This window comes from Phyllostomus hastatus, unplaced genomic scaffold, assembly GCF_019186645.2.
Source record: "Phyllostomus hastatus isolate PE091 unplaced genomic scaffold, TTU_PhHast_1.1 phas_scaffold_78, whole genome shotgun sequence".
In the NCBI taxonomy this organism is placed as follows: Eukaryota; Metazoa; Chordata; class Mammalia; order Chiroptera; family Phyllostomidae; genus Phyllostomus; species Phyllostomus hastatus.
This window is the reverse complement of record NW_025334041.1, coordinates 95,887,550-95,900,544: the sequence shown is the minus strand read 5'-3', so window position 1 is coordinate 95,900,544 and position 12,995 is coordinate 95,887,550. Positions and strand designations below refer to the sequence as shown.

Here is a 12,995-nt window from a genome sequence, read left to right as displayed (position 1 = left end):
CTCTGTGTATTAAATTTACTGGCAAGGAGCAAGACGTTAACAAAAAGTAACAGATAATGTGAACATTTCATGCATAATCTGTAATATGAGATATGTATTAATAGGGAAATTATGATGCATTCAATTATTCTGAAATGCCTTCCAGAGATGTTTTGATTTGGCTTCGCTCTGATAGTAGCGGCACAGCAGGGAGCATCTCCAGTGATGAATAACCTAATCTCCTAATCTCAAAATGGGCACTATTCACAGCTAGCCTGGGAGAGGCTGGTGGAAGAAACCACACTTCACAGACATGGCCACTGAGAAGAATACAATGCAAACAACAACCCATACCACAACACCATAACCAGCAGCCCAGCCTGCCACCCTGCCACCAGGCCTCTTAAAAATAAAGAAATGAAATGTGTATTTCTAGTGAATGCTGTTTTGTCCCTTGTGATCACACAGGGCTAGATTCTAATCTGAGAGGCCCCTTCTACTCTTTTCTGCAAAACTTGCAAGACAAAAGGCTATAAAAATGATTGCACTTGCATTAGGGCTGTTAGGACTCTGGTATTTATGAGACATTATGTATGCACAGGAACCTTTACTAATTTGCCATGTTTCATGCACACCTGGAATGATCTGCCCCATGTATACATTTTTTTCCCTTTTCCTTAATTTCCAAAGAAAGCCTACCACAACAGGAAACTGTTCATTTTGTATCATAAGCCCCATGTTCTATAAAGCTGCCTGGGCGTAATTAAGCATCTACGTTTACTTCTTCATATGGGGAACAATGGTCTGTCTCCTTGGAGAGGTCAAGCGGGATTTATTTTATTGTGTATAGAGTTGGAGCCATGGAACAGGCTGTCAAGATAGTAACTGGCCATGCCTTTGCCATTTATGTGGCCTTCTCTATGTAAGAGCAGGGCTGTATTTTTCACCCTCTGATTTACTCCCCTTTCTTCATGGGATTGTTGCTACAAAACTATTAGTAAATACCCTGCTGTAAGGAAAATAAGTCCTGAGGAAAATATGCTATGCATGTATGCCTTCCCCACCCCCAAATTACTTGATTGCAGCAGGCTCACTTTTTGATTAATGCAATTTTGCATAAGGTAATATTACACGAGTGTATTACTTTTCAGTAATTATTCAATGGAGTTAATATGGCAGACTTCTTGAAGAAAAATTAGAACCGTGGTGTCTCATTTCTCTAAATCCCCAGCACTGTTCAGTGGGGTAACAATAATAATTATGTATAAATAAATAAATTTCTTTTATCAATGTTCACTTGGGCTGCAAATAACGGGCAGCCTCATCCCCAATCAGAACACTAACGGTTGTACTTTTTAATTAGCAGTGTTCTGAGGAGCAGAAGCAATTTTATGTACAGTTTTGTTATGCTGCAGTTTGGGAGAGTGACACAGTGATTTGTTATAACAAGGATCTTTGCAGTTTAATCATCGTGTGAAATTATGTGTGCTGTTTTGCTTTCACTTTCCCCTGCACCTTTGAGTTTGAGCCACACCAAAACAGAGGGCGGGCAAGGCTTGTGGACTTCCTTTCCTAAAGCCATTTTCCCTTCGCTAGGTCTGATTTCACGTGAGCATCATTTTAAACTCCAGCAAGATGTGGTTCTATTTAACTAGCCCTTGCTTACAGAGGTCCCATGCCTACTATTATATTTCCTTACCATGATGCATACTTTGCAGTGCATTTTTCTCACTAATCATGGTTTAGCAAACAAGGAAGGAGAGGGCCCCATTTTATGAAACTTTCTGATGAGTGATGTTCAGTTTATTTCAGTCTTTAGTATACTAGAATGTACAATTGCTCTGAAGATAAATAAAAGATTCAGCCGGGTGCCACTGGAGAGCCGAGCAGCATGTCTTTGGCATTGCTTGAGACTTATCTGATTTGGATTTGTATACCTCATGGGGAATGGCAAAATATTGGAACAGACGGCTTGATATTTCCGAAGAATATAGTGGGCTTTATTAGCACCAGTTTCACTCCCTGACTGACGGCTTTTTCAAATTTTTTATCTTATTAATCCGTGCTACTGTATGTAAATGTTATTCCTCTCTGCATAAGGGAGGCAACCAGCGATTTGTAATAAATGCTTATGAGTGCCTGAGGCTGCACTTAAACTTTAAAACATCTATTATTAAGTTGCAAAAAAACACTGTAATGGCCAATAGTGACCTCATAGGAATTTTAAACTGTGGTCTGCTCTTCTGCATTAAAAACAAAAAAAAATTGCCTCAAGTTAGAATTATGAGCAATGCTATTTTAACAGCTGCATTTTGATTATTAAAGTGTGTTTTACAACTGAATTACAATGCTTTTATGGACTCTAGGTATAAGATTTAAAAAGGTCATTAAACATAGTCGGGTTTTGTCACAGTAGGTGTCATTGTATACAATGGACACTACACAATCTATTTTATGTCACCGCATTTAGGATTTAAAATAGCATGCAGGAGCCTTTTAGTTTGTTTAACCATGTAGATAACTATGGATCTCTCAAGGATTTTTGACAGTTTGCAGTCTGAGATGACTACTTTCATTATTATTTTATTAATTTGACAAGAAGCCCTACAGATTTTCTGTGTATCACTGATCCATTTGTCCCAGAAATAATTAAAAATGCCAGCCTGGAGCAACAGACAACAGATACACTTCTGGCAAATCAATGTTCAAAAATGCATTGCTTGTACTGTAGCCAAGTCTAACCCTGAAACATTTCTACATTTTCTCAATTGGATCATATATGGGCTCATTGACAATTGGTATCGACCCATGATATAGGTTTTCCAAATGCAGTACCTATACATTGGTTTATTTATTATGTCATTTGCTGGGTGCTATACGTAATGTTTACATCTCTTGCTCCACAAATACAAGGTAAAGTTGCTTTTCCCAGGGCTGCCTCTGCCATACATAGCTGGCAAGGTGGTAAATGTAAACTTGAGTTTGCCTTGCCTGTGCCCTCCCTGCCTGTTAGCCACTTATATGTAAATCTTTCATTTCCTTGTCACTAATTTGGCATGGTGTTATGCTGGTGACTAGCTAGAGTCCGTGCCATGCGTGGAACTGATTTCTGGGTGCCTGATTGTTGATGAGGACATGGGGATGGAGGTATGATAAGGAGTATAGAATCCTCAAAATATTTGACAAAATGTCACAAAGGATTGTATTTGCATGTAGTACCGTGGGTAGGACATAATGATTAGTGTGCAGCCGTTGCTGGCCCTGCATATCCGAGCTCATGCAGATAACATGTCTGCTGTACAGCTTTGAATATTGTATATGTACTTTGAACATATCTGTGACTAGCAAAGCTGTCATTCTGTTGAAAAATGTAGCTGCACGGATGACAATACTGGTTTAATTTTTTTTTAAAGAGGACATCTTCTAAATAATTATTATCATGCTAATAACATTTGTATTCTTTTGTGTATAATTAAGATCTGCCTGTCTAAGCATGAAATAGGGTTGAAATCGTGAATAAGTATGCTATCCTTAACCTATTTAGTAAATCAGTTTTAATTTGGCTTTCTTTAGGTTAAATTATAACAATAGCATGTTGTATATAAAAATCTACAATTCCTGACTGTAAAGAATCTTGGGAATATTTAATACTCAGCAAAGCTTCCCACAAAATTAAAGGAGCCCCTCCTATGAATATAAAGTGCTGAATTGAAAATAATGATTCAACAATTATAGAAGTCATAGATTTGAAAAAGTTAACATTAACTCTTTCCACCTCATAGTGACAAATAGCTAAATAATTTTATATTTTGACCTCTGGCTTTGCATATGATTTTTCCTCTTATGTAATAAAAATTAATTTAAGATCTTACTCCACCTACTTCTGAGAACATTCAAAGCACCAAACAGGATAAGACACAGTGAAAAATAAGCCATTTAGGGATAGAACATAACAGGTTATATAATTTAGTGATCACAAACTGTTTTGGAATACATCATGCCTTTTTGTTCCCATAAAATAGGAATGTCTGTTGTTGGTGTTTTGTTTTTTTTTTTTCTGTAATTTCATGGCTAATACCTATCCGGGCAATTATACTAAAAGAAATTATCTTTGTCATTTTGCAAGGGTTATTCTTTATTTTCAAGATACTTATGGCTTCCTAACCCAGCAGATTCACTCTTCCCCATCCCGACTGTAACCATTTGTATGCTGTGATTTATAAGGTTATTGGAAAACACCTCCATTTATCAATTATGAGCGAGCACAGACTGCTCCGGAGCAGTTCAGGCAGTATCCCTGGCAAGTGAGCTGTCTAAGGGGTGGGAGGCGGGGAAAGAGAAAAGAAAAGAAAATGGCAACAGGAGGACAGTGGGAGTGCAAAGAACTGGTGGTCAGCATGGCTTCTGCTTTTGTTTCCTGCTGAGTGCTGGGGCCCTGCTTCCACAGCTTGCCTGGCACTGTGCACAGAGCCCTCTGTGTTCAATTCCCCTCTGTACATTTTTGGTCCTCTCACTGTTTTTCCACAGATCTGTATTTGTTTTGCAGTCGTCAGCAAACATGTTCTGGGTGTCTGTGCTCGGTGTATGCTGTGCTTGAGGGCCTCGACTTGTGCAAAGTCCCAGGAGGAATATGAAGGGAAGGATCATGGGACCTACTGTGTCCCGCCATCATGGGCCAAACCTATTATACAAAAGTGCCAATTAAAGGCAAAAGAGAGATACACCAAAAAGTGCTTACTGACTAAATTAAATCATATTTTAAGATGGCTTACATTTATGTGTCTGACATGTCATGATTGCTTAATAAATGAGTCAATAATAATAATAATAATAATAATAATATCTTGATGATGATCATCATCATAACATTGATGCCAATAAGGACTTCAGCAACTGTCACAGGAAAACAGACTAGAACAGAACAAGTGTTTGTACCATTTCCGAAACCCTGGGCATGTGAATGAGTTTTCCACAGTGGGAGCTGCTTTGACAGGACCTCCCCTCACACTTGCTACCTGCTCCACACCCCACTCCCCTGCCTTCCCTACTCTTGTTCTTTCTCCATAGCTTTTATTACATTTGAATCTACTGAATTTGCTGTTTATTGGAGTTGTGTTTTTAAATCTTCCCTCACTCAAATGCAGGTTCCAAGAGGGCAGGGATGTTTGTTTTATTCATGAATCCCAAGCTCTCTAAGAGTACCTGGCACAAGGTGGGCTCTTAATAAATATCTCTTGAATGTCAAGTGAATGACTAGTGGCTTGTCTAATGTGCCCTCCTCTGCTGTTTCATAACCCAGTGAGTTGACTGCTTCCATCTTGTATACTCTTATAACAAATAGCACTCTTAGGGCCATGGTGGCCAGACTCTCCAAAGCACATCCACTGTGCTAGGAAAGGAGAAGAGAGGAAGATTTCCAGTGTTCAATGTGTGACTGATGATGACTACACCCATGCAGTAAGCTTCTGGGAACAGCTGGAAAACCCCACTATGGCCTACTGATCAGTTTGCACATGGAAACCATTTTCTTCAGGCAGCATTTCCCTGAGATGCTCACTTCCCTGACTCATTCCCTCAAATAAGCATAGTAGTTAAGCCAGTAGGCTTTGGATCAGGCAGATTTGGGTTGATTCTGCCTGCCCATTCATGCCAGGCTAAGCCAAAGCACATTCTTAGCCTCCCAAAGCTTTACATTTCTTATTTATGGAACTGAGCTAATAAAGGTACTTGTCTCCTTGGTTTCGTGAAAAATTAAATGAAATGTTCTATGAAATCTACCATACTGGTCAGCCTAGTGCTCAGCAAATGGTAGCCAATGACATATTACAGCTACTAATTATTATTATTTTATGATTGTTGTTATTGATTATTTGGCAGCAATTCCTTATGTTGCATTAAATATTATCTAATATATTTGTAATCTGTGTTTGCACACAGTTCTTTTATGTACTCAGTTACCCTTTAAGATATTTACCCCCTGGTTTTTCAGATATTTAAGCTATTACAAGGATTTATTTAAAAAAAAACTTAAGCCCTGGCTGGCGTAGCTCAGTGGATTGAGTGCGGGCTGTGAACCAAAGTGTCGCAGGTTCGATTCCCAGCAGGGTACATGCCTGGGTTGCAGGCCATAACCCCCAGCAACCGCACATTGATGTTTCTCTCTCTCTCTCTCTCTCTCTCTCCCCCTCTCCCCGCCTCCCTTCCCTCTCTAAAAAATGAAATAAATAAATAAATCTTTTAAAAAAAACTTAAGTAACTAGTTGTGGAGAATATACTGAGATTAAAAATTATACTTACTTTAGAATTAAGAAAACATGACCTTTTTTCTCCAAAGGTGTAATGGTATTTGGATGAGAGGAATTTCACTGGTTTGGAAAGAGGAAGGTAAAGGGAGAAGTAATTCTAAACTACTCACTATCTTGATTTTATTTTATTTCCATACTCCTGAATCACTAACCCTTAATTTTTTTAATGTAACCTGATTTTTCTCTTGCTACCTGTATTTTCTTGGAAGTACTCATTGTTTGTCAAATAATGAATTAATTACAAGAGATTATCTATATCTATATGTAGAGAGAATGAATATCTGCAAGCAGGTAATTATTTTGTAGAAAGAAACCTAAACATATAAAGATAATTAATTTTGCAAAAAGAGAGAGAAAAGGAGCTTATACCCTTTGTGACAGCATGGATGGAACTGGAGAGCATTATGTTAAGCAAAGCCCTGGCCAGGGCCCTGAGGGACAAATACCATACCATAATAAGCCAGGCCCTGAGGGACAAATACCATATGATGTTACCTTTAACTGGAACCTAATCAACAAAAGAAAGAAGCAAACAAAATATAACCAGAGACATTGAAATTAAGAACAATCTAACAATAGCCAGAGGGGAGGGGGAATGGGGCTGTGGGGTGAAGGGTTTTCAGGAACTACTATAAAGGACACATGGACAAAATCAAGGGGGAGGGTGGAAACAAGGGAGGGAGGTGGGTTTGGATGGGGTTGTGGGGGAGTGGTGGGGAGAAAATGCAGACAACTCTAATCAAACAACAACAAAGTAATGTATGGAAGGAAAAAAAGAGATATGGTAAATTTGCACTAAACACCTTATAAAACTGTAATAATTAAAATGACAATGATACTAATATAAAATGAAATAGATATTTTAGTGTAACAAAATATAAGTATAGAAATTAAACAGTAAAAATACTTTATATAGCTAAAGGGAGCATTTCAATTTAATGGGGAACAGATAAATAAAAATTGCATTAAAATTTAATTCTTTGGGGCAAAAATGCTTTAGATCTTTCTACCTCACACAATATACGACCATACATTGATGATCAATTAAAAAGTTATGCATAAAAAGTAAATTTAGAAAAAAATAACCAGATGAAAGTGTGTTACCAACTTAGATCTCAGAATAGAGAAAGCCATTTTAGAATAAAAGCAAAGAGAGGAGATAGGTAAAAATTAAATAGGTTTTTTTGTATGAAAATTAAATTTTTATTTATGGAAAAAAACAAAAGGCAAAAATCCAAGTAAATATTTCAAAAGATAAAGTGTTAATGATAATAAAGAGTGTTTTTAAAAATCAGAAAGGGAAGGATTCTGCCAGGAACATGTGTTCATAAACTCAACATTCTTTCTTTGTCTTCTTGGAAAACTTCAAAAACCAGCATGGAGAAGGAAAGCAAAAACCTGGCTGACACTTTTTGTTAAGCTGGAATACAGACTAGAATGTTTGCAAGGGCTGCCAAAAGGAAGTGCATTTGCACAGTAACCGTTTCCCAGGATGTGGAAGAGAGAGGACAATCAGCAGTAGGCACTATAATTCTGTGACACAATCAGACCTCCTGTAGTCATGCCCTGAGGGCCAGTGGCTGGACTCCTTAACTGCAAAGGGTTCCAAGGTGAGACTGAACAGACAGGTGACAGAGCCTGTCTTCACCATGTTCAGAAACCCTAAGGAGGCAGGAGTACTATGAAGAAGAAACTTGCACACAAGGCACACTGACAGGAAGGAGCCTGGCATTATCTGAGAAGAGATTCTTGTGAAAACTAGCCATCCTGGGGCATACCTGATTCCTCCACATGTATAGCAACTTCTCACAAACAGCTCTTCCAGAAGACCCCAACTCATATGACACGGATATAAACATTACAAGAAAATGGATAGAGCATCTATAAAAGATAAAATTTGTAAAGGAGGAAAAGAGCATCATCCTTTATTGAGAAAAACACATTCATGAGAACAAAGTTGTTGGAACAGGTAAGAATTGTGAATTAATGTGGTGCCATTAATTTTTAAAACATCATATCTTTTAAAAACTATACAGAAATGCAAGAATTCAGGAACAAAATTGTGAGGTGGTTGGAGCAATGAAAAGTGAGGTGGAATAACCCAGGGAAGAGGAGGAAGAAAAATAATGAAATACAGGCAAAAAGTGTGATGGGAAGCATCATAAAGCCAAGAGACACTGTGTAGGTGATGATAAGAGCACCGAGGATAAAAAGAAGACAAATGAAATGACATAGGTATAAAGAAAGATCAAAAGGATCAGAAAGGAGGTGATAGAAATCGGAGACATGAAAAGAAGCCCCACCATATGTTTATTTGGATTCCTTGTGGAAGAAAACACAGTGCTAGTGCAGTGAAGCCACTGTTTGGGGATACAATTTGACACATTTTTTCTGACACAAAAGAATGGATTTACCTCTTGAATGGGCTCCAGTGCCAGGAAATTTGGTCCATTTTGGTCAACATCAAGAATATTCTAGCAAAGTTCTAGGACTTGAGCCACTAGGCCAAAAAGATTGTGCCGTATTTAAGGGATTAAAAATCAGGCTGTCCTCACATTACTCCGCAGCAATCTTCAGTCCCCAGAGATAATACAGTTAAATGCACAAGCTATCTAAGGAAAGAAACTATGAAGGAACTATGTTATAGCTAGTTACACTTTCCTTCTAGTATAAAAACCATAAACCAATTATTTTAAACCTATGAGAAGTCAACATATTTCTTACAATGAGCTCTTCTGGGGGAAATTACTAGAAAATAAACTTCAGCCAAACGAGATAACTGGTGGAAACACAGCAGAAGGATTGGCAGTGAATGTTCCACATAGTTGATAGAACAAAGACTAAAAGTAGCATGAGAAGTAGAGCGACAGACCAAATGTGAATTTTATAGGCTAGATCACCCAGGATCCTTGCTAAAATGCAAATTCCAAAAAATTAGGTCTGGGTGAGCCCTGAGGTCCTATCTTTCTGACCAGCTCCCAGATGATATCAATGCTGCTGGTCCCTAGCCTATGCTTCGAGAAGCAAGGTTGTCATTGTAAAAATAATACAACTAATAAAATAAGCAGCAGAAAGCAGATTGAAAATAAAATGTGTGGTTATTTTTGATAATAGCTGTGAATTAATGAATATTATATACCACTGATAAATCAATGTGTAGAAACATAGCCACTTAGTAGTATAAAGGTAAATATCAAGAAATATAATACTATTGACCAAAATCAAATGGGGGAGGAACAGGAGAGAATGCCAAGGAGGAAAGAACATGATATATTTTTCATTGCTCATAGTAGGAAACTACTATGATATCACCGACAAAATTAGAGGACCAAAGCTACTATATAAATATATAACTATAAAGGTAATTATTAAAACAAATTAAAAGCCATGTTCTTTAATAATAGAACTACAAACATACAAAAGAAACAGACAACACAGTGAAAGACTTAAAAAACAGTAAGTACAAGAAAACATAAAATAATATGACAACCAAGACCAAATATATTTATCATATAAATAATATATTTAATAAGTCTTCTAAAGTCAATATTAAAATGCAAATAATTTCCATCTGGATTGCAAAGTAGACCCATTCCATATGTCATGGTTTCTCAGCCTTGCCACTGTGGGCATTTGGGCTGGAAATTCTTTGGGTGGGTGTGGGAGTTTGATGCTGTCCTGTACAGTGTAGGATGTTTATCTGCATCCTGGGATTATTCCCACTAGATGTCAGTAGCAACCTGCTGCCCCCCCACCCCACTTCCAGATCATGATAACCAAAATTGTCCCCAGACATAGCCAGATATCCACTGGAGGGCAAATTCACCCCTGATGAGAACCACTGTTACATATAGATAACCATTATGCTTTCTAAGAAAACATTAGCAGCATTTCTACTTATTGCAGAAACAAGGAAAGGATGTATACATCAAAATGATTTAGAAAAATTAAAAGGATAGGCAAAGATCTGCCGTACAAATGTAAACAGAAAAGATAGATGATGACATGGTATTAATATCAAACAAAAAGGCATTCAGGCCAAATGCATTATATAAATAAGATGAAGAAGGGTCTTTTGTAATGCTGAAGGATGAAACTGAAATGAAGATGTAATTGTTATGATTTTCTGTGTACCAATACCATAGCATCAACATATATAAAACATAGGCCATGCAAAGAAAAATAGAAATACAATAATAGATTGCCTCTTCTAGTTCATTAGTAGATGGTATAAAAAAACAGGTATACAGAAGACAAAAGTAATGCAGATTTATATGTTGTACATTAATTTTTCTTTTATAAAAATAGAGGATAAGCATTATTTTGCAATAACCATGAACCCCTACCCAGATCATGCCCTAAGCAATCTAGGAAACTACAATTGTCTCCAGATGTTTAAATATCAAGGTAAATATTTTGTGATCACAAAGTAACAAAACTCACACTGTGAACAAAATTGGAAAATAAAATTTCCTACTTGCTGGATGGAGGAAGATCTTTCAGTTCTGAGGTCAAAGAGAAAATACAAACTGAAATGAAATTTCAGAATATGTAGAAAAAATGATGGCTATACCACAGTACCTATTACAGCTGATAGGATACAGCTAAAGCTATGTTCAAAGAAAATTCATAGCCTCGAATCCTTCTATAAATGAATAATAAAAACTACAAAGAATAATTATCTAATGCAAGAAGGGACAACTAAAAATATTAAAAAAATAAAGAAAAGCAGGAGTAATGAGTTAGAAAAATAGACAAGGAACAAAAATGATGTAAGAAAAATTCCAAAATATTTTTAAGTAATGAACACAGTGCGCCTGCAAACTTATGGAGGTCTTGGGAGTTCTCCACAGGGGATCGGCCTTGGCACACCCAGGGAAGCTGCTCAAGGAGCACAAGGATGACAGGCAGCTGAGAGTCCAGAAAACCTTGTAGACAGTGATCCTTAATTTTTCTGTAGGTTTACCAGTGTGGTTGCAACTCAGCTTCCTGAAAGTACATTGCTATGTCCAGATGTCCTCTGGAATTTCCATATCCCTCTTTTGATCTGTAGGACATATGGACTAATTGGTTATATGAGGACCATGAAAGAAGAAATCCAGTAATAGAATCTCATCCAGATAATGCATTAGAGGGTCTACGACTGGGTAAGCCCTTTCCTGAACTGCGAGAATATTTTCATTCTTATGATTTGGATCATATGGACAAAAACAACCATAGCCACACTCCGTGGAGTGTGATTAGAGCTAAATGTTAAGTGCAGTGGCATAGTGAAACAAATGGACAAATACCTAGAACTGACAAAGAAAAAGAAGAGTTCTGAGATTTGATTAGACAAGGAATTCTAAAGAATTCAACTGGGGCTGCAGAAGATGAAGGGAGTTTTGAAGAAGTTATTGAAAATGTGAACACAGCACTAAATCCGACTCAGATCCGAAGCAAAAGATATATTTAATGATGCTGCTGCATGACTGTCACCAATTCCATCATTTCGGATTTTAGCTCGTGCCTCAAAGGAATTTGTGGCTAAAGAGGGTCAAGGAAATTTACCTCTCCCAGGTACAATTCCTGACATGATTTCAGCTGCCAAATTATAAAACTGGAAAAAAAATTTAGCATGAAAAAGCAAAGGAAGAAGCTGCTGCTGTGGGGAATCATGTGGCCAAATTGCTGCAGTCTACAGTCCAGGCGCCAGAGTCCATTCCAGAGAAAGAATTAAGATCACTCTGCAGCAATTCTGTTTCCCTGAATGGTAAGATGTCGATTCTTAGCTGAAGAATATGGCTTGAGTACAGTTAACAGGGATTAAATTACTTCCAGCATGGACAATCCAGATAATGAGATAGTATTCTATTTAATGTTATGGGCGGTGGATAGATTTCATAAACAACATGGTAGATATGTGGGGGTATAGGACTATCAAGTTGAAGAAGATAGAGGAAAGTGGAAGTCTTGTCTCACCAGCTTCCCTGAAGAATATGGACTATCTGCAATGGTGAGAGATGATTATGTCCATGAGTTTTGCTGATACAGAGCTGCTGAGCCACACGTCATTGCTGCATTCTTAGGAGGAGCTGCCACTCAAGAGGTTATCAAAATAATCTCCAAACACTTTGTAATTTTTAATAATGCTTACATTTATGTGGCATGTCACAAACTTAAACAACCTTTCGGTTATAGAATAAGCACCATATATAGTGTATTAATTAAGACTTTAATTGCCTTCAGGTTGTGCTCAAATATGCAAAATTCTGCTAAGGGAGAACTGTTAGATTGTTTGCTTAGTCAACATTTTTCTCATTTGTAAAAAAAAAAAAAATGAACACAATACTGGTCTTAAAACAGCAACAACACAGTTTGAATTTATTCGGAGGAAATGATAGGCCAGTGTTTCTAGGCCTGGCTTTACACTAGCTTCCCCAAATAGGCAGGATGCACTTCCACAGATTCTGGTGTAATGGGTTGGTGCATGGTGGGAGTGGGTCAGTATTGCTCTGTTGTTATTGATTGTGTCTTATGTTATTGATTTCTTTCATTGCAATATGTAGTCAGATTGGATAATCACTGTTCTAGATCAATGTCTGTCTAGAAGGTCAGTACCAAACTCCTAAATAAATCTTAGCATTTGGAATCCAGCAGCATATTAAAAAAATAATACCGTATGACCAGGATAGTTCACTATTAGGATATCTAATAATATAATATTGACAG

At 37.4% G+C, this 12,995-nt stretch overlaps 1 pseudogene; it reads left to right on the top strand.

Annotated features, from left to right (window-relative positions):
• The first annotated feature begins 10,618 nt into the window (after positions 1-10,618).
• On the top strand, positions 10,619-12,464 carry LOC123811335 (annotated as a pseudogene).
• The last annotated feature ends 531 nt before the right edge of the window (positions 12,465-12,995 follow it).